Source organism: Neophocaena asiaeorientalis, unplaced genomic scaffold, assembly GCF_003031525.2.
Source record: "Neophocaena asiaeorientalis asiaeorientalis breed wild unplaced genomic scaffold, Neophocaena_asiaeorientalis_V1.1 scaffold43, whole genome shotgun sequence".
NCBI classification, from domain to species: Eukaryota; Metazoa; Chordata; class Mammalia; order Artiodactyla; family Phocoenidae; genus Neophocaena; species Neophocaena asiaeorientalis.
In genome coordinates, this window is record NW_020173674.1 from 8,007,701 (window position 1) to 8,029,180 (window position 21,480).

General features: G+C 59.9%; 1 protein-coding gene across 1 annotated transcript in view; it reads left to right on the top strand.

Moving 5' to 3' along the window:
* Positions 1-21,480, top strand: part of MACROD1 (mono-ADP ribosylhydrolase 1) — a 151,292-nt gene that overhangs the window by 53,653 nt on the left and 76,159 nt on the right. The window lies entirely within an intron of this gene.

Below are 21,480 nucleotides of genomic sequence, written 5' to 3' on the forward strand. Positions count from 1 at the left end.
GCCCAGCAGCACAGGGGCCGCCAGGTAGCAAAGGACCCCTCCCCTGGCAAGCAGATGCCCCCAGTTGCTTCAGCTGCATGTGTGGGGTCGGTGGGGTGGAGCTGCAGATCTCCAACCCAGCCCGAAGAGGACAGGCCCCATGTGTCCTGTGCCCCCTCTGGGCACGAGGAGCCCCTGGGCCTTCCTGGGCCACCGGAGCCCATCTGCATCCGCCTTACCTCCTTCGCTGCAGCCTGGCAGCCCGCAGCTCTGGGTGCTGCGCTTCCGTCGAGGTGGGCCTGGGCCGTGCTTACATTCCAGCCCACCAGCCTTGGCACTCAGGGTGCAGACCACAGACCTGGGGTGTTGGGTGGTGCTGGGGGTGCCCGGGGCTCAGGGAGGAGACCCTGTGCTTCGCTCTGCTGGGCTCCTCGTGTTCAGACGTGGCTGCGGATCCAGCGCAGCATCTCCTGCGCCCTAGGCTGCCGGCACTGCTGGCTTCTCCTCCTGGAATGAGGCGTTTGCGTGAGGGGCCTGCAGGGGTGCCCCCCGCAGCCCCGGGGCTCCCGTGCGCGACCTGAGGGTGTTCTGGGCCCCTGCTCTCCAGGCATGCCCTAGGGCCGGGCGCCCATCCTTGGGGAGGGTGGCCTCCCTGCCCTCTTTCAACTTCCGCCCTTTTGTCTGTTGGCCGCCACCTCTTCTGAAAGGCTTCTGCCTGGCTTTTACCCCTTTTTCTTTACCAAGTTTTGTTTTGTTTTGTTTTTAATCCCTTTAAGTCACTTGGCAGAATGGGCTCTGGTGCAGAGAGCGTTCTTGCGTGACAGAGCTGAGAGGGAGTCACTCTCCAAAGAATCGGTATTCCTGCCACTCAGGCTGTGTCTCCGGGGGAAGGCGGGGGTCCATTACCCCGCTGAGGAGTTCAGATGTTCACCGCGGGGCTGGAGCTGCTGACATGCGCTGCTGAGCTGTCAGGCCCCACATGCCCCTCTTTGGGAAGATGTTTGGGCGGGGCAGGGGGGGCACTCAGTCTTGCTTGGCAGATTCTGTTTGTAGGAAGGCTTTCTTGCTGGGGAGATGGAGGGACGTGTTATTCCTGCTTCAGCCCTGGTCTCGTCTGTCCAAAGAAGAGTCCTTCTCACCCACTCCCTGCCTCCTCACCTGCCAAAAAGCAATACAAGTGATTAAGCCCAGGGAAATTAGGAGCCGCACGGGGACCGGCAGCCTGGGCTGCAGCCCCCTCTCCTCCCCTCCGTCAGGAACCTGGTTTTTTTGTGTGGTTTTTTTTTGTTTTTTTTTTGCGGTACGCGGGCCTCTCACTGTTGCGGCCTCTCCCGCTGCGGAGCACAGGCTCCGGACGCGCAGGCTCAGCGGCCGTGGCTTACGGGCCCAGCCGCTCCGCGGCATGTGGGATCTTCCCGGACCGGGGCGTGAACCCGCGTCCCCTGCATCTCAACCACTGCGCCACCAGGGAAGCCCAGGAACCTGTTTTCTTGAACGCCGCTTTCCCATGATCTGGGATTTCTCCCTTCTCTTTCCAAATCCACATAACAAACAGCCGGCCATGCCAAGCATCCTTCCTCGCAGCTCCCTGCTTTCCCTTTTCCTGGGGGTGGGAGGACCGGGAAGAGAAAAATGAAGTTCTGAGAGCTCCCGGCCGTGCAGGGGCCGCCCGCCTGGCCCAGAGCCGGCTCTGCTTCCCCCAGCACCTGCTCCTCTTGCTACATGTCATTCAAAGGATCCAACTGGGCCACCATGGCCTCGGCTTCCAGAACAAGTGCTGCCTTTCCCCACCGTGGGAAGCAGGAGCATCAGGGAAACGGGGAAGCTGGATCCCTGGCCTCCCCACCAAGTCCGGGGTCAGTGCTTCACAGCCCGGCTGCCCTCCACGGCCACCTTCCCCTTCCCCAGAGACCTGGGAGCAGGGTTGGCTGTTCCTCAGGATCCGAAACAACCTGGGCTCTCTGGGTCGCCTCTCATTAGCATGGCGCGTCGAAGGCCCACAGCGCCCTGGTGTCCATGTTCCCCCTGCAGGAGCCCCTCTTTGGAAAAGGGCTTTTATTACACATCTGAGAGTGTTAGCTCTGGTTTGAAATTGGATCCAGGTGGGCTCGGCTGCATCTGGGCACTTTTCTTTGTAGGGCCGAAGGTGGCTGATTTGAGAAATGCGTGTTGTCTGAGGCTGTCACAAATAAAAACAAGGATGCTTAGGGTGCGCGTCGTAACAAATCTAGAGCGCAGACCCGGGGGTCATCACTCACTGGGCGCCCAGCCCGGCAGGGAGCGCACGTAGGAAGAGGGGCAGGTGCTGGCCAGGGGGAGCGCAGGTGGAGGCTGACGGGTTGACGGGAGAAGTGGGGAGGTCTTAGGACAAGCTTCCTCAGGAGCAAGGAGGGTTAAGGAACAGCAAGGTTTAAGAGCCCACGGGACATCACCCCTGAATGGCCAGGGTCTGGGAAACACTCAAGGTGTGAGCAGGCAGGTGGGGTTCAGCTCCCTGGGAAGGGGCAGGCGGGGGTTGGACAGGAGGGAAGATGAGGACAGAGTCCCCACAGGAGAGGTGAATGCTGGGCTCCAGCGCGGCTTTTATTGCTATTACACCCGCGTGATTTCATCCAATTATAAATTGTAATTTCTCTGTGAAAGGGAGAGATGGAAAGCGTCCAATGAGGTCATCCGCCTCCCTGGCCGGGGCAAGGAAATTGGTTTATACCTTGGAGGGTGGGGGCAGAGGCTGCTGGGCCTCCGTATTTAGAGAGGATGGTGGCAGTGTCCTCAGAGCCAAGGCTCCAGCTGGCCATGGCCGGCTGATCCCCCATTACAGAGCTTTGCTTTCGAAATTATGAATCCAGGAAGGCAGCTGCATCCTGCTGGCGTCAGGCCCTTCCCACAGCCCTCAGGATGAAGGCGACACTCCTACGGCAGCCTCCGAGGCCCCACAAGGCCTGGCCCTGGCTGACGCCTCCCCCACCGCCCCGCCTCAACTCCCACCACCTCCCCCTAGCGCCCCGAGTTGGCCCCTGCCCTTCCCCATGCTGTTCCCCCTCCTGCAAGTGTCCATCCAACATCACCCCTCACCTCCTCTCTGTCTGCAGGGTTGCACAAACCGTGAGGGCAATGACATAATGTCTTGAAAGGAATTAGCTTGCTGGTTCAAGGAAGAGACCACATCCGCTCTCCTGAAGCTGATCCCCTAGTGCCTGAGTCAGTGCCTTGCACACAGTAGGTGCTTAATAAATGCACCCAGTGAACTCCCCACTCTGCTTTCTCATTTAGAAAATCAAGGGTCCAAGCAAGGCTCTCAGTGGGCCTGTCCAGCCTTGTGCATTCTGGGTAACCCTCCCCTGCATCCCCCTTCCCTGAGTGTAGTCCTCCTGGGAGTCAGGCAGCACTGCACTCCCCAGGCCCCACTGAGGATATGGGCTCCTTGAGTGCTTCTGGGTGAGCGGCTGCCTCTTGGGTGTCTGGGGTGTGTGTACTCCAAGGGCAGCCTGGCCACAGCGCTTGTGAGGTGAGAGCGCTTTCCCCACACGGGTGCATGGTTGTGATTGTTGTAGCCACCTGCATGCGCTGGGCCCCGGAATACCTCCTGAGCCCTTCTGGCACACGCCTATCATCAGGGCCATGCAGTCCCCAGCGGGCACAGTATTGGATCGAGTAAGCCTAGGCCACGCAGTGCAAGCAAAGTCCTCAGTCGAGTTGACCAAGGACAAAGTGAATCTTCATGGTCCCAGGGTCTCAGTAAGCTGGAGCCGCTCCTTGGCCAGTTCTGGGCACTCCGCTCACAGGACAGCCTCTGCTCACCCTCCTTGCCTCGGCCGTCCCCTGTTCCCGTAGGTCTTGTCCCTGCGTTCCAGGGCCAGAGAACAGTTTTTTGGGTCAACGTAATAAAAGCTTCCATCTGTAAGCACTTGAGACGCTTACACAATTTTACTTTTTGTTATAAATAACAACGTCCTAACTGTATTAAAAGAAATTTGAGGGGGGAGCCAAGTGCACAATCCCATGTCTCTGTAGCAGTCTGCATGTTGGCCAGACCTGTCTGCCTGCACATATACGCCATTTACAAGGGGACAATGTCCCTTATCCTTCTGCAGGCCATTTCTAATTCGCCATTTCCCCTGAGCCTCGGGACCGCCCAGCACAGCTGGCGGGGCAGGGAGGACTGTCCACACCACGCAGGTGCAGTGACACTGAGAAGGGGGAGACTTGTCCAAGTTTGTATGACTTACATGACAGCGAGGACCTTGAACTCTGGGCCAGTTTCCTTCTCCCTGCAGGATGCCAAGTCTCAGTGCAACAGAAACACAAGGTGGCCCTTAGGCCCATGCACCCGGGGACCTTGGGTTTCTCCTGAGTCCCTGTCATGCAATTATCCATCCACTCATCCATCTTTCCATCCATCCATCAACCATCTATCTCTCCATCCATCTATCCATCTTTCCATCCATCTGTCCATCTCTCCATCCATCCGTCTGTACAGCTCTCTCTCCCACCCGCTATCTCTCCACTCACCCATCTACCTGTCCATCTTTCCATCTGTCCGTCTATTTTTCCATCTCTACATCCATCCATCCATCTATCTGGCAAATGTGTATTGAGACCCATCACATTCCCGCCACTGTGCAGGACACAGGGACCTAAAGAGGAGCCTCTGTCCTCTAGGAGCTCATGGTCCAGTGGGGGAGGCCACTGGTTTGCAGAAGGCCACAGTGTGAGACACACATAGGGCATTAGCAGAGCCAAAAGCCGCTCCTTGCCCCGCCTGGGTGTGTGTTGGGGGGGTGCCTGGATCACAGGGGGCTTTCTGGGGAAGGTGACACTGTGCTGTGGTTCTGGGGTCCTCTAGACTCCCACATCACAATAGTCACGTGGGTTCAATGGCAAGCTAGAGTGGCGCAGGTGTGGCCGGGGTCCCCCCGTCCATCTTTCAGGGTGGCCACCCCAACCTTGGACCCCAGGGCCTCCACCTGAAGTGGAAACGCTCTGCAGCTTTACAGTTTCCACCTGCCTTGAAGATCAACACTCACTGATATTAATTCCTATATTAGCAATTAGTCTTCCTGCTTCTTTCCAACCTATGGCTCTTTGGGATGGATTTTATGTGTGTGTCCTTAATCAGATTCCTGTATGTGCTGCTGGAAACCCAGGTGGGCTTTATGGCTGGTGACTTAGCCGAGTGGCGTTTTAAATGAACAACATGCCTGCCCCCTCCATGGGCAGAGCTGCCCTGTGGCAAAGAGGGCAGAGTTTAGATCATTGTAAGCAGGTCAGAGCTGGCGCGAGCTAGGAGACCCAGGGTGTTCTTTCATTTTAGACTTCCAGGCTGAGGTCAACATCTGTATCTGACCTCTAGAGATGAAAAGGCTCTTTGTGACTCAAAGCTGGAGTTTGTTCCGTGGCTGCTGACTTCCTGCCATGAGGACGGCCATCCACAGGGCCTGTCCCTTCTCCCGCACTGCAGTGTGTGTGTCACTCACTCCTCACTCGTGCCAGCGTGGACCCGGGTGCTGCCACAGTCATGTGCCCTCTATCCGGGATGCAGAGGGCTGGGGGCCAGGGCCATGGGTCAGGGAGAGCTTTTCCTTTTGGGAGTGTGGACTGCTCCTGTAACAGAGTCAGCATGGTAGGGGGTTAGGCAGGAAGGGCGTTTCAGGCTGAGGGAACAGCACATGCAAAGGCTCAGAGGTGAGAGGGCTTGGTGCAGTGAGAAGGTTGGTGTCCCAAAGCTCTGAGTTAGTGGAGGGCAATGATCTAAGCTGAAGTGGGAGATGGGATTCTTAGGGGGAGTTTCAAATGCTCTGCTGAGGGCCCTGGTCTTCATTTTGAGGGCAGTGGGCAGCCAGCGAGGGTGCCCAGGCAGGAAGGGGCATGACCAGACCTTCGTGGAGAATTGGAGGGTACCGGGGTGCATGGGAGGGGACCAGTGAGAGGCTGGGACAATGTTCTCAGGAGGAGGGGTGGAGAGCAGGGGGCTTGAGGGGAAGGGACTAACTTGGAGGCCTCCCTGAAGACAAGCCCAGGGGCTGAGTGGGTTCCTTCCCGCTTCTCCTCCTCACTGGAGGGTGGCTGAGGGTGTCTCCCGTGACTACATGAAGCAGTGCTATGGGTGGCTGGCCCGCCGGGGGCTCTGAGCCTGCCCGAGGTGGGTGTTGGTTCTAGGTGCCCTGGGCGGGGCAGCAGGGAGGCCTCTGGAGGGGGCGTGCTGGAGGCTCCAGCCCCTCCCTCTGCATGTGATTCGGCCCCCCTGCCCCCCTTCTCACTCGCTCTGGCCCCAAGGCTTGGCACGGCAGCATGGCACCCGCACAGCATCGCGGGTGAGAAGGGGAGGAGGTGAGGGAGCCTGCATTCAGGCGTGAACCCTCCCAGCCTCCGCTCTGCTAATTAAACCATTTCCTGACAAAACCCAGACTTTGAGGGATGGGTGTGCAAGCGTGTGAGCCGGCGGGCAGTGCCTAGAGCAGAGAAGCCGCCGGCTCCAGGGTCCCAGGCTCTTCCAGGCGTGGCTGTACCAGTTTAGGGTGCTGCCCCCACAATGTGGCCGAGCAGCGGGCACCTAGAAAGGCCGTCAAGTGGGCACTGTCATCCCTGGGCAGCGGTGAGACAGAAGAGCGGGCAGGTGCCTGCAGAGGCCTCCCGCACCTGGAGTGGTCTCGTGCCTTTGAAATCTCCTCCAAGCCAGCGGGCGGCGGGAGGGACTCGGTGCCGCGGGAGCTGCGAGAGCGGGCGAGGGCGCAGGCTGGCCAAGGGCGCTGGCACTCGGCTGGGCTCGTGACCACTGCTCCCAGCCCGAGGGCGGGAAGGCCCTCGACGGGGGCTGCAGGTGGTCCTGCTGTTCGGGAGGGGTGGAGGAGGGTGAGGGTGAGGGCACAAGGACCTCCAAGGCCTGCCCCTCTGCCCGCGTAGAGGGATGCAGCGGTGGGGCCAGCCTGTGCACGACACGGGGCATTCGTGGCCTTTGCCCACTGCCCGCGGCTCCCAGGAAGGGGCTGCCTGCTGGCCAGGTCTACCCCGCAGGGCTTGTCGTAACCGGCTGTGTCCAGCCCGTGGGAGCCCGGGGGGAATGAGTCTGGCGTAGCGGCAGCGAAGGCCAGGCCTTTCTCAGGAAGTTGGCCTTTGCCAACAGAACAGTGGCTGTGCATTTCCCACCGTACCCCGCTGTGAGCTCTTAGCCGGGTTGGCCCTCAGTGGATACAGGTGGTGGGAGCCCCAGGCAGAAGACCCGGTCCCCTCCCGGCCACCAGCCTCTGGCATGCTCTTACCCGGGCCCCTGGCCACCCCGGCCACAAGATGGGCCCTGCAGAGTCTACACGCCATAACTCTCGAGCAGATGTTTGAAGCAGGGCTTTGCTGGTGTGTCTGGTAGGTTTAGGGTCATGGGGGTCACAGTTAGCGGCCTCCCAGGGAGCAGGATGAGGAGCTTTCAGAACCCAGGCTCTGCTCGTGGGGTCTTAGCTCCCCTCCTCCACAGCCCCTTCCCTCAGCCCCCTCCCCAGCCTCAGATTCCTTCGGGAGCCCTACACCCTATGGGTACAGGCAGGTCCTCGGGGTTTAGCTTGCAGCCGGGGGACCTCAGCACCCCTCCAGCTGCTGCATTCAAAGGGCCACTCCTCCTTAGACCTCCACCACTGACCACACTCAAAGCCATGAGCTGGGGATTCCAGGCCACGCACCTCCATCCTCCAAGTTACTCAGGTGCAGCTGGTGGAAGCTGCCTTTTCTTCCAGAAGTATCTACTTCCCTCTCGCCAGCTGTGCCGACCCCCAGCCCCCAAGGACAGACACCCTCTCGCCTGGCTCCCCCTCGCCTGGCTCCCCGGCTCTTCAGATTCCCTGCACCAGCAGAAGCCTGTGCCAAGGGATTTTCGCCTCTGCGTTGGAAATCTCTCGCCCCTCCCCTCCTTCCCGTAAACTCACTCTCCAGCTGGGAGCAACGCACGCCGCCCAGGCCAGGCGGCCAGGCTTTGTTAATATTTACAGCGAGTGGCTCAGGAAGCTATTAGCTTCCTTTTCTTGTTGTTAATTGAAAGAGGAGAAAATGGTTGTAACACTTCAAAAGGACTTAAAGCACCGTCTGAGAGACCAGCTGAATTGGGAGGAAGGGAAAAGGGAGGGACTATTTTAAATCAAGAAAGGAAGCCCACACCCCACGCGAGGGTGGATGGATGCTCCTTGCCGGCTCTGCAGCCGCTTGGCTTTCCTCTGAGGTTTCCTCATTGCCACTCATGTATATTTTCCTTTTCATTTGGGAATCTGCCTTAAGGATAGAAAGAGGAAGAAAAAGGATTCAGGGCGTATTTTGTTAATAATGGGGCTCTTTGAAGCTGCGGCTAACGAGGCCACTGGTACCTTCACTCCTGGAGCACATGGGCCGGCCTCGCCTGGCAGCTGCTTCCCTGTCCTGTGGCCACCAAAAAACCGGCACTCACCTTCCAGGATACAGGCCCAGACAGCGGGCATTGGGCTAAAGCAATTCCCTGGCCTCAGAGTCCCCCCACCCCCATGGACCCCATGGACAGGGATGCCATGGTCACGACGGGTGGGGGGACTTTCTGAATCCTGGTAGACAAGGAGCTGGGGCTCCAGCATTGCCAGGTCTCTGGCCTCTGTGGTTGGCCTCTCCGAACCACATTTCCTTGAGATAAATGATCCCTCCTATAACACCTGAATAGTTAGCTCCTGGAGTCTGACCTGTGATGTAAGCAACCACACGGCTCTGCCAGTCTCCCTGTGGTCAGATGGGGGCGGATTGGGTGACTCAGAAGGTCTTTGCTCTGGGAGCCTGCCATTTGGTTCTGGCTGATAAGTGCCGCCGCCTCCTCCGGGAAGCCTTCCCTGACCCTCCCTTGTCCCCAGCCTCCTTTAGAATGGCCTCTCAGGCTCCCCTGGCACCCTGCTCTCTATTAGACTGGCTTTCTCTGTGTCTGCAGAGCGAGGTGACCGACTGCTCCAGACACGGAGGGCCCCAGCTCCTAGTTCTGGATGGGCTGTGTTGAAAGGAGGGACAGACTGCACCCTGCTCCCTGTCCGCTTCTGCCCAGGTCAGACTAAACAGGAACCCTGTTCAGTCTGGGCTCCATGAGATGCACAGCCACACTGCAGGGCAGGAGACCCAGAGGAGTGAGAGGCAGCTAGGGCAGTGACGGAGGGAGGATGGGACGGTTCGGGGAAGAGAGCTGGTCCCCTGTCCTCCGTTTTCTGGACAGCTGACCTAGAGAAGGAAGACCAGCCTACTCTGGGGAGGCCCAAGAACTAGAAGGACCAGGAGAGATTCAGTTAAGGAAGAAATCTGTAACAGGCAGAGATGCCCAAAGATGGGCCAGATTTCCATTGCCGCGGGTGCCAAGGCCCAGGCTGGATGGCCGCTTAGCAGTGAGGCTGGATGAGGATGACCATGTCAGGTGGGGGCCTAGCCAATCCCCTGAGGTCTGCTCTTGCAGCCATGCTGTGGTTCCTTCTGGCTACCTCCACAAAGCCCCAGCCCTGTACTCTCCACCCTGGATTCTAATTGTCTTTAACCCCCTGGCTGTGACCTCTTAAGGGCAAGGACTGTGTCAGCAGCAGTGACAACAACCGTAGCTAAACTGATTGAGTTCTGACTACAGCCCAGGCACACAGAGCTAAGTGGATAATAATAATACAACAATGACAACAACAGTAGCAACCCCGTATTAAGTCTGAGGCAGGCACTATTCTTACGTCACCTCACTGAAGCCACAGGCACTATTATTACCGTTTCAATTTTCCACCTGAGGAAACAGAGATACTCAGCAGCCTGCCCAAGGTCACACAGTGGGTCCACCGCGGAGCCCGAACACAAACCCACTCTCGACTCAGCTCTGTGCCCACAGCACATTTCCTGTGTGGCCAGGGCTGCGCTCAGACGGGCAGGAGGCTGCAGGCCAGCGCTCCCCCAACCCGGTACACAGGGCGCATCGGCGTGTTAAAGGCTCTGAGAAGTCCCGTCTCAAAGATACCAATTTAACCCTGTTCGCTCCAGCGGTTACCTGTTAACCTCTGTTAACCTGTTAGCACGTTCTTCAGATCACGCTTTGGGAGACACAGTATGGTGTTTGGTGAGTGTCTGCTGTGTGCCAGGCAGTGGTGAGGACAGGCATGTCTCTGCCCTGAACCCCGCCCCCCCCTCCCCCCAGCTCGGTGCCTAGCACGTGCCTAGCACACGAGAGGTACACGCATCAGCGAATGCAGGCCAGATGAGGGAGGGGATGGATGTGTAGATAAGCTGCTCTGGGGCCACGGGAAGCCACAGGTCCTGGCCAGACGCAATCTCTGTCCTGAGCTGCCCCCATCGCCTCCTCCTCCAGCCCTGGACCGATGCTGCCTCCTGCGGCCACACCCAGCCTCGTCCTTACCCCTGGAGGCCAGGTGAAGCCAGTGCACTGGAAGCAGGCTGCCCCTCGCAGGCCCCACAGTGCTTCCTGGGCAGGTTGGAGCCCTCTGCCCCCACCCCAGGGCCCCTCTTCCCTTCCCTTCCAGCTCTGTGACTCTGGCCTTGACATTCCAATCACGTCCCCCAGCCCTGCCTAGAATACTAATTCTCCCAAGATGAAACCATCCGTGTTTAATTTTTGTAAGTGCCGGGCAGAAAGAAAAGACAAGAAAAGGGAAGCATCAGTGGTGGAAGTTGGGGCCCTCCTTGAGGCTGTGTTCAGAGCTTCTCTGGGTGGCTGGCCTTGAGAAGGTGCAGTGCCACCTCCCCCCCCCCCGTCACACTGCCCTTGATGAGGGCCAGGAGGGGGTCGGCCATGTGTGGTGCTACCAGCTATCCCAGGACCAACTTGCTGTCCCTAAAACAGGCCAAGCAGGGGGGCAGCCCATTATCCAGTGGGTGGGGGACAGCGGCAGGGGCCCAGTCTGGCCTTCTGAACACACCAGGGCATGCTGCTGGCCCTGGCTTGGGAGGGTTGTTTTTTGAGGCCTTCAGGGGGAGCCCCCGTAATTAAGAGTGGGCAGCCAGGCTGCCTCTCCCCTGTCCATTGTTTGCAAATTAGGTTTCTGCCCAGCTCCTGCCAGAAAATGGAGCCTGGAGCCTCCCCAGATGGGCTGGGGTCACAGTGGGGATAGAGGCAGGGCTGGGAGGCAGGGGCAACCTGGGAGTGCCCATAGTGGGCACAGGGAGAGTGCTTCAGTGCTAGATGACCTTGGATGAGTCCTTGACCTGTTGGGGCCTCTGCTGCCTCCTTGGGGCACTGGGATGTGGCTACAGGGTTAGGAGGGCCGTTAATAGGTGGTTAACAGCCTGGAGTCAGAGGTCGGAGTTGAACTCCTTGTGTAGCTTCAACAGCTGTGTTACTTGGGGCCAGTGTGTTATGTCTCTGAGCGGCCGGTTTCTGTATCTATGAGATGGAGTAGTGAGGGAAGCACCTCACAGCACCTCATGGGCCCGTGGTGACGATCCCAGGAGGTACCGTGTAGATGCCCTAAGGACCAGTCTTGCACTCTAGGCACATATGGGAGCCAGCGGTTATTATCGTCATAACCCCTGAGACAAGTGTTCTTGGTAAAGTTCTTCCCTCGGCGTCCCGTCGGGCTGCCTGGGAAAGCCACCTCCCTCCTGCAGCCCCTCTGCCCCAGCCTCAGCCTGTGGCCCCAGACCAGCAGACTCCTGCTGCGTCTGACTCTCCCTCGCACCAGCCTGGCCCTGGGACAGGAGCTTAGCTCGGTGCCACCTCCGCCCCACATCCCAGTTTAACGCCCTCGTGTCCCCAGAGGGAAGAATGAAATTGTCATGGCAGGAAACATGTCAGAACATGAAACGTGATGAAATCAGCTGTGTAAATTATGAAATACAAATCACAGCCCTTTCCTTCTTCAGCAGCGTAAACGCTGGCAAAGGCTCTGTGGGCTGGAGACCCTTTGGTGGAGGCCTCTGGGCCCCCGAACCCCTAGACCAGGTACTGTGACTGGAGGCTGCTGGTGGCTCCAGCCTCCCCGCCAGCCGCTCACGCCCTCTCCCTCCTCCTCCAGCAAGCAGGGTCCCGGAGACCACTGGCTGGCCCTGAGGCCTCAGCGAGACACCACTCTGTGCAATTTCTGCTCTGGAGCCCCCGTGAACTAGATCCGGGCCAGGACCACCACTACGCTCCTCCCTTCCCCTCCTCTCCCGGTTCACGTCCTCCCTTAGGTTTTTCCCACGAGCTCAGGCACAGGCCCCCTGTCTCAGGCCCTGCTCCCCTCGGCTCCCACCGGAGACAAACCCCAAACTGCTCTGTGAAGAGACCCACTGCTGTTCCCTTGCCCCATTTTAGTCTTGCGATACCTCCGGCTCAGAATGTGGGCCTGATTGGTGGTCAGGGACACGCCTGGGGCCCGTCAGCACTTCAGCTGCCTGCTCCCCTCTGCTCTCCTCCAGGGGCGCCCCTGCAGCGGCACCCATGCTTCCGCCTTCTGCCTCCTCCCTTGTGCGCTGGGCCGCTGGCCTCCCTCCCCAGCCCCCACCCCAGCCGTCACCGCCACCTGTGAGCGCAGAGCTGGTGCAGGGAGGGTGACTCCAACCTACCGTGCTTTTTCGGCCACCTCCCCTCTCTTGCAGGGGAGGCATCACAATTTTTTTAAAATAAATTTTATCTATTTATTTATTTATTTTTAGCTGCGTTGGGTCTCCGTTGCCGCGCGCGGGCTTTCTCTAGCTGTGGCGAGCGGGAACTACTCTTCGTTGCGGTGCGCGTGCTTCTCACTGCAGTGGCTTCTCTTGTTGTGGAGCACCGGCTCTAGGCACTCGGGCTCCAGCAGTTGTGGCACACGGGCTCAGTAGTTGTGGCGCACGGGATTAGTTGCTCTGCGGTATGTGGGATCTTCCCTGACCAGGGCTCGAACCTGTGTCCCCTGCACTGGCAGGCGGATTCTTAACCACTGCGCCACCAGGGAAGCCCTGCACCGTGAATTATTATTGACCGAAAGCCGGCCCGGGCTGGAGAGGAGATGGGGAAATAAAGCACTGGGCTCAGTAATTGTGCCCTGCTCCCTGAATTTACTTATTTGTGGCTTGCCTACCCACTAGGAAACCCGACGATAGATAACTGCAGACTATTAGGCTCCTGGTCGGGAGAAACACCCTTGGATCCATTTCCTGAGGACAGGCAGGGGCTAGAGACCCACACGCCCATCCCATCCACCGGCTGGGTCTGATTTGATTTTCCCAGGCCTGCTCACCCAGGTAGAGGGCTACTTCTCCATGTTACAGACGAGGAAACTGAGGCTCAGAGGCGCGAGGTACCTTGGCCCAGGTCCAGGATGACCCACAGGTCCTGTTTTGCCTGGGACTTTCCCAGTTTTAGCATAAATGCTGGGCAACCCGGGACAGCTGGTCACCCTATCCTGGTCTCACAGCAGAGTCGAGGCCAGGACCCTGCTCTTTCTGACCCAGAGCCTGTGGGTGCTCTTAACCTATGTGAAGTGTCTTCGCCATCGCCTGTCTGCATCCTGTTCCAGGGCCCGTGGGACTCCCTTCAGATCACTCTCCAGCCTGCTCTAGGCCCAGGAGGCTGTGGTCACCAGCGAGCTCCTGGAGCCCTGGCTTCTGGCTGGGCTCGGCCGTGGGGAGCCCCAGCAGCAGCGCAGACGGAGGGAGGGGAGCCGGGTGCAGCACGGACTCCCGGGCCGCGTCCCTCTCTTGTTCAGGGACCCGCTGACGGCCCTGGCTACTCTCTCTGGCTACCACTGCCTCCACTCCCCCTCAGACCTGCGTGGTGACTCTCGCTACTGTCCCCAGCCCAGAGAGCCTCCCCTTCCTGTGCAGGTTTCCCTAACCATGTCCATGGCTGTGTGAACAGCCCCTCCAGTACACTCTGATCCCCTGCGAAGTGACAACAGAATAGCCGCTTCCACCTCCTGAGGGCATCCTGTGTGCCACGTACATTCAAAGTCTTCTACTGTCTGCACTGACTCGTTTCATACTCCTAACGACCCTGTGAGGAAGCATACTGTCCCCTTTTCACAGATGAGACAACTGAGACGCAGAGAGTTTAAGTGACTTAAGTGCAGGACAAAGCTGTAAGGGGCTGTGCACCCTGGAGCCACAGGGATGAGAGGTGGTGCCATTGGGGGCTCAGGCAGACAGCAGCCCCTCACAGGCGTCCCGGTGTGTGTGACATGGTGCCAGAAGGGACCCTGTGAGTACCTGCAAGAGGGATGCTGGGGCTGGGGTGCAGAGGCCAGTGGGCGGAAGGGGGACACAGATACCTCACAGGGAGCCCTGAGCTGGGCGCTCTGCCCAGGACAGCACAGGGACCAAGGCCGTCACGTGGCTGCACTGCAGATGGCCACAGTCCCGGCTGCCACGTGCAGGGGACAAGTCGGGGAGCGCGAGCGCCCGCCTTCTCTGCTGAGGCTCACCCTCACAGCGGTGGCCCTACAAGGAGCGTGGTGGTGCCTCCTTTTCACAGCTGAGGAACCTGAGGCTTCCAGAGCAGCCTGTCTGAGGTCTCGCAGCTTCAGAGGGGCAGAGCTGGGGCTGGACCCGGCCTCCCTGCCCCCGAGTCCCTGCTGCCCGTCCCCAGCCCTGCCTGGCAGCTGAGCCTCTAGACACACAGGCCCCTCCATCCTGGTTACGGCTCCCCAGGGTGCCCTCCTGTCTCTCCCCAGGGGACACAGCGGCTTTAATCGACTCACCTGGAGGAGTCCCCAGGTGGCTCAACTTTAATTTTGCAAGCACTGTCTGAGTAACAGAGTCCCCGAGGCCCTGGGGTGGGGGCGGGAAGCTCACAGGGGCCCACGTGTCTATGGGGAGAGCCAGAGGAGGAGGCCAGGAGAGGCAGATGGTGATGGGGGACAGTGATAATGTGGGAACCCGCTGGACTGGGTGACCTGGGGCAGAGCCCCCCCTGGGCCCTCAAACAGCTGAGGAGGCCTGGACTCCCCTCCTGACACAATCTGGGCCTCTCCGGCCTCTCCCTCGCCCCAGAAGCTAAGGGGAGCTAAGCTATCACCCGCCCTCGCCCACAAGGAAAGTGGTCGATGGACCCCGGAGTGCAGAGATGCTGGGCCAGGCATCCCGCCCACCAGCCGTCCACATCTGGGCTGTGGGGAGTGAGGCTGGCAGGACACTGGCTCTACCTGTGCCCATTCTTCGGGGCATCCGTGGCAATGCCCGGCAGCTTGGGACCTGGGTCCCTGTCTCCTAGCCCAGAGCTCCTTCAGGGGGTGGTGAGGCTTGCGCCCAGCTTGACCCTGCCCATTCTAGGGCCTAGAGAACACAGACTGATCGGTGAGAGCTGCATGCCCCAAGCCCCTCCCTCGGCCTGGGTTCTCCTGTTGCCCTGAGCAAGGCACTTGGGCTGTGGGGAGCCAGCATGACCTACAGCCCCGGGGCGGGGGGCATGGGTGGAAGGTGGGGGGAAGTCTGAGTGGTGAGACCGTGAAGGAGCTCCCCTGCCCTGATCTGCCCACATGTTCCCTCCCCGGGCAGCAGAAGCAGGATCCCCCATCTGGCCTGCTTTCAGAGGGGACAGCAGCCAGCTTGTTTCCCTCCTTAGGTCCTGGGGGCCTTCCAGAAGGCCCAGTTCTGGGCACCAACATGGGGCTGGAGCCCCAGGGGAGCAGGAGGCCAGCACAGGTGCGCTTCTGCCAGACCTGCAATTCCCGGGCCTCACTTGACTGCGCCATCATTTATTTTAATGCCTTCGTGGTCCACGTTTGGGTGCAGGTGAAATACGGCCCCGCATCGTTCGTTTACTGGTGGGGCTGTTAGCTGTGCACCGCTGATGCAGGACGAACATGCATCTGGGGGCATAGATGAGGTGGCAGCCACCCGGGAGGTGGCCGCGTGGCCACTGTGTGGGAAAAGGCCAGCAGAGCGAGGTGGGCCGAGGGCCTGCGGGTCATGAAGGGTGGGGAACCAGGCACCCTGCGTGTGTCAGGACCCAGTGTGTTCTGGGAGCGTCGGCCAGGAGATGTGGGGGCCAAGAAAGGGGTCTCTACATGGAAAAGGCTTCTCTGGTTTTCCTCTCTGTACCCCTGCAGTGGAGGAGAGGGGGCAGCATCAGCCCTGCTTCTCCTACCACTGTTTCCAGGGGGGCTGCAGCAGCCACAGGGCGGGGGAGGAAGGAGGTCAAAGTTACAGTCCCGCCGACCTCGGCTCGGCCGGCAACTGCCTGGGGACCGGGGCGAGTCACAGATCCCCCAGTGCCGTCACCTGTGCTGTGGGTATGATAACCCTGCCTCCTTCCTTCTCTCCTCCCTTTCTTCCCTAAACGTGAGCCAACATGGACAATATGATACCTGGAGCAGGGTGGGAGTCAGCAGCAGGGAGAAGGCCGGCTCGGGGAGGTAATGGGAGAAGCCCACCTGGGCCGGGCCGGGGCCGGGGGGAGGTCAGTCAGCTGGGGGCGCCTGGGGAATGGGTCTGCACTTCATCCTGAGGGCAGCGGGGGGCCGGGGAGGGCGGAGCGGAGGGGGAGGGGCAGGTTGAGACTTGAGAGTAGAAAACCGGGGAGGGGAGGTCTGGGGCAGGCAGGAACGTTTTGTCCTCTGAGCTGAGGGTGGTACATAGGAGATAAAATTCCCAGAGCTGGTACTTCAGCTGGTGTGTGGCCGGCCGTGCACCTTACACCTCCATAAACAACAATTAACAGCTAAGGGAAGCTTCCCTTGGCCGCGCACAGAGGGCCTTGGGCAGGGTGGCCAAGCCCCCCACCCCAGCCCTAGGGCGCCCATCATATCTCAGCTTGCAGCCCCCAGTGCTCCACGGGCAGGGGGCAAAGGAAGGAGGCCTGTGGGCTTCCCAGATTGCTCCTGCAGTGGCCACCCCTGCTCTTCCCCTTTGGGCACCAGGCCACTCGCTGTCTGCCGGGGGCAGGGGCTGTGGGCAGAGGAAGGGGCACCCAGCCCACCTCTCTGAGAGCGCAGGTCGGCGGTGGCCCCCAGAGGAGCCCACTTCGTTCCACGGCATTATCTACATCACCTTCCTTACTCCCCCTACATCCTCCAGGAGGCGCTATGATTCCTCCACCGCAAGCTGAGCAAACTGAGGCCTGGAGAAGTTAAGAGACCCGCCTCCTGTCCAGGAAGAGGTGGGGCTGTGATTTGAACCCAGACCTTTCTGACAGCAGAGCCAGCCACAGCCCCACTGGGACCCTGGCCCAGGCCTTTAGGGCCCCCAGCTGATGACACCAAGCTTCCGCTTGGGACAGACAGGCTGGGCCCTTGGTCAACCCCAGTAGCCGGTGCCTGGCAGGACCTCCAGGCCTGTCCGTGCGTGACTGTCCCTTCTCCCCAAGGCGGGCAGACCCCGCTGCCCTGCAGCCACGTAGAACATTGAACGAAGCTGTCCCTGTGCCGGCCCAAGCTGAAGCCTGTGGTGGACCTGGCGGGTGGCAGGGGACGGACTTGGAAGATCTATGAGCTGGGTTAAAATTTAATTTGGGTGGAAGATCCCGGCCAGCCAAGCCGGCTGCCCCAGACAAATGGCCTCATCCCCGCCAGCTCCCGCCTGCCAGCCCCGTGGTTGGGCCTGGCCCCTGTGCCAGCCTCCCCCGCACTCCCTCCCCGGAAGGCAGGCCGCCGCCCACATTGAAATCATAGCACCGAATTTGATTTGGCGTGGGGTGGGGGGACGGCAGCAGGCACTGAGGCTTGTTTGCACTTCAGCTCAAAACTGAACGGGACAGAATGGGCTTTGGGTGGGAACTGCCTCTGCCAGGGCCTCCCTTGGGGCCTAGGGTCAGCACTGCCTCCAGAGGGGCCCCGACATGCCCACCAGCCTCCTCGCTGGGGCAGGTGGCCCTGGGCACCCCACCTGTCCACTCCGTGTGCCACCCAGCTGCCCTCTGTCCCCAAGCCCTGTCTTCGGCCCAGCACCCTGACCCTCCCTGGGCCCTACCTGGGCTGGAATCCCAGATGGGCTGGGAGGTCTTGTGCAAGCTCCTAAGCCTCCTGGGCTCTGTCTCTGCGTCTGTAAAGTGGGCGGTCTGTAAAGGAGGCCCGCTGTTATTAGCCGATGTAATGATGCAACCCCTGGGGGTGGAGCCCCCTCGTTGCCACAGGGCAGCGCCTAGGCTGTGAAGGGGAGGGAGCAGGGGGTTTGCAAAGCCGAGGAGGGTCTTTGACTTCCCAAGAATCTTGTGGTCTCGCTCCCCACCAGGGCCAGGGGGTCATCTCTTTGGACCTCGGGCTGCTATTTTGGGTTTGCGCAGTCTGATCGGATAAGGAACAGTGCTGGGGTCCCCAAGGCTGAGCTGTGGCGGCACAAGCACGTGGGCCCCCATGCACAACCCTGCTCGCTCCGGGCTGATCCCCTGCCTGAGCGGCCCCATCACTGTTCTCACCCCACTGCCGTGTTGGGCCCCTCTTAGGTGCTTTCCTGAGTGGGCACCGTCCACCCATTTTACAGATAAGGAAAGTGAGGCTCAGAGAGGTGAAGAAACTGCCCCCTGCAATTTCTCTGCTGCCTCCCAGCTCCTGTCCAATGTGGGGGGTTATGGAGAGATGAGGGGGAGCTGGGCCAGCTCAGGGAAGGGGGGGCAGAAGCATCTCCCTCTCCGGAACTCACATACACACTCACGCACGCTCTCACGCTCGTGCTGCCACTGGCAGGAATTCAGGCCCGGAAATAGCCATGTCACCTTCCGAGGCTGAGTCCCCGAAGTTGCTCTGCCTAGGACTGGGGAGGAGGTGACAGGAGGGGGCTGCAGTAACCAGGATTGTACAAGGCACGTGTGCATGCACACGCCCTCCCACATGCACCCGCTCACGTATGCACAAACGCACATGCACACAGGATGGGAGGGACAAGCTTCAGATGTCACCATCCTGGCCTCCTGAGGGACCAATAAAGGTTGGGCCTGATCCCGGCACCTTTCTTCTCCAGTTGTACAATGAGACCCTTCACCTGGCCCCGCAGGAGTGCCGGTGCGGGGGTGGGGGGGGGGGCGGGGTCTTCACTGAAGAGTGGGTGGCCACCAGCTCCTGGCAATCGCTGGACCTTAGCCGGGGCTGCCCAGCACCCTCGCACACAGAGCTGGGGCCAAGGTGTTGAGGGGGGACCCTTGGGGGTCTCTTTTATCCTTTAGTCCCCCCAGGAATCCAAGGTCCTTCTTTCAGGCACCCGGGGATCTGGGAGCCTGGACTCGGCCTCCTCCGACTGCAGCAGCCATTCCCACCCTCTGCTCCAGCCTGGGCTGGAGGACCCTGCGTCCTCTTGCTTGGGAACTCAGCTCTGTCCCTTGCAAGTGCTGGGCTAATCCTCCCAATGTGCTCCCAAGGGTGGAGGGATTAACGTGTCAACATATTTGCATTATAACCGGAGCGTCAGGGGCTCGGCTCTGAGAAGCCAGCAGCTTGGTGAGGGGCCAGACACCGCTGCTGCTGCTGCATCTCCCAAACCCCATGCGTGCACACCCCTTCCAACGCACCCAGCACCCTCCCTAGGCTGGTGCCCCACCGCCCCCCGTGGGTGCTGCATGTCAGCCCCAACTCACCCTTGACCTTGGGAGACCCAGCCTTGGGGCTGGTGCACCTTAGGAGACACACACACACACACACACACACACACACACACACACACACACACGGGACCGGAAATAGCCCTGTCCATGCTGTCGCCTACTCCCAGCTCTGACCTGGGATCACCATCCCCCTGCAGCCTCCCATTATTTACTTATGTGTTTATTTATTTATTCCCATCTTGTCCTAAAGGATTTGCACAGCTTACAGAAGTACAACCTAATAGGAGAGGATCAAGAGGAGGGAGTGGAGTACGGTGGGAAAACCCAGCCTCCGAAGCAGACAGGCTCGGGTTCAAGTTCAAGTCCTGCTCTTCATCTACTTATTTTGCTCTGGGGTCACCTTGCCTCTCTGAGCCTCAGTTTCCTCACATGGGAAATGCAGTTAATAATGCCCACCCAGGGGGATGCTAAGGGGATGAAATGAGAAAACGCCAGGGGAGATTGAGCGAGTAGGTACTTGGCGCACGGGAGGTGCAAACAGCTCTTGGGTGCTTTCGTGGTTAGGAGAAGATGAAGGGAGAAGGAAGTCAGGGCAGGACAGGTGGGGGTGAAGAGCTGTAGCAGGCACAGCACAGCCCATCTTCGAATCCTGGGGCCTTCTGGGTCCCGAGCTGCAGGAAAGCGGTCTGGGCAGGAGTCTCAAACTTCTCAAATGCCAAGGTCCAGTAATTTCCCACGGATTCCTCTCAGAGGGCAACACCACCATCACCCCACCTGCCTCTCTTGGAGTGCCTAGAGCCTGCAGGGTGGAGAGGTCTGGAGTTCCAGGTTGGGGACTCCACCCTCACACCTAGTACCTGCACCCAGAGGTGGGGTCTTCAGCTCCTGGCCCCTGAGCCTCACCCCAAATCCGATCCCCTCTTCAGCCTTGAGCTCTGACTCCCGTGGCCCTGGTTCACTCTCCAGTACCAGCTGTTGGCCCCAGCCTGACCTTCAGCCCCTTGGCCCAGCCCCCAATTGCCCCCAACCCCTTCACCATCATCATCACCTCCTCCAGGGGGACTTCCAGCCTGCCCTGAGTGTGGTCTGGCTTCTCCCCAGCCATCAACTGCTCCAGGCCCCCCGTCCTGTCTTCTGTGGTTTCCCCCAAATCCTCCTCCTCCTGGGGGCTCCAGGCCTGACAGCCAGGAGGGGCCCGGGGAGCCAGGCACAGGCCGCCTGATCCACAGGCCGGCCAGGCCACTCTAGGCGTGCACAGAGCAGGCAGAGATTCCCCCCCGGCCCAGCCCAGGATGCTGGCGCTCACATATTTTGTAATCCTGCCCTGGGAGGTGGCTGCCTACTCTGCGAGTGGCGAATTTGTTGACACAGCTGTGGGGACTGCATGCCTATTAGAAACACCCGGTGGGAAGCAGCACCCAGGAGAGAGCCTGGGGAGTCCAGTGCAGAAATCCCCCACCGCTGAACCCTCAGTTCCACCACCCAGCAGCCGCTGTTGTGAGCTGGGAGGATGGACCCATCCTCTCCCCAGCTCCATAGCTACTCTTGAAGGAGGCAGATGGGGAGAGGCATATGCCTGCCCAGCTCAGCTTGGGGCCTCAAGGGGGTGGGGTGCTGGGCGGCCAACTGCCTGTAGGAACAGGCTTCTGCCACCCCCTCACCGACTGGGTCCAAGTGGAGAAGGCTTTATGGGGCCAGAACAAACACCAGACACAGTCCCTATCCCGAACAGTCCAGGCTCCAGGACTACCGTGCTGTGATGCCGAGTGTGCCCAACAAGCGGGGATAAACCGGTTCACGGTAACTGAGGTTAAAAGAATTACACGGTGTAGGCCTTTCAGAGGAAGTTGGTAGAGGGTCCCCTCGTTAAATAGACTCCAGTAATGTCAGTGTGGGGACTTCAGGAGAATGGGGGATCCCCCCCCAATTCTCCCCTGCAGGCTGCGTGCTGTGGTCCCCAGCGATGGCCATATGATGCCTCTTCACTTCCCTGCGCTGAGACTTCTCCTGTCACTGTCTCCCTCAGGGCCACACCAGGGCTTCGTGAGCTCACCTAGCTGTAAAGCAACCCTAGGATCCACTGGACGGCCTCTGTGCCCTCT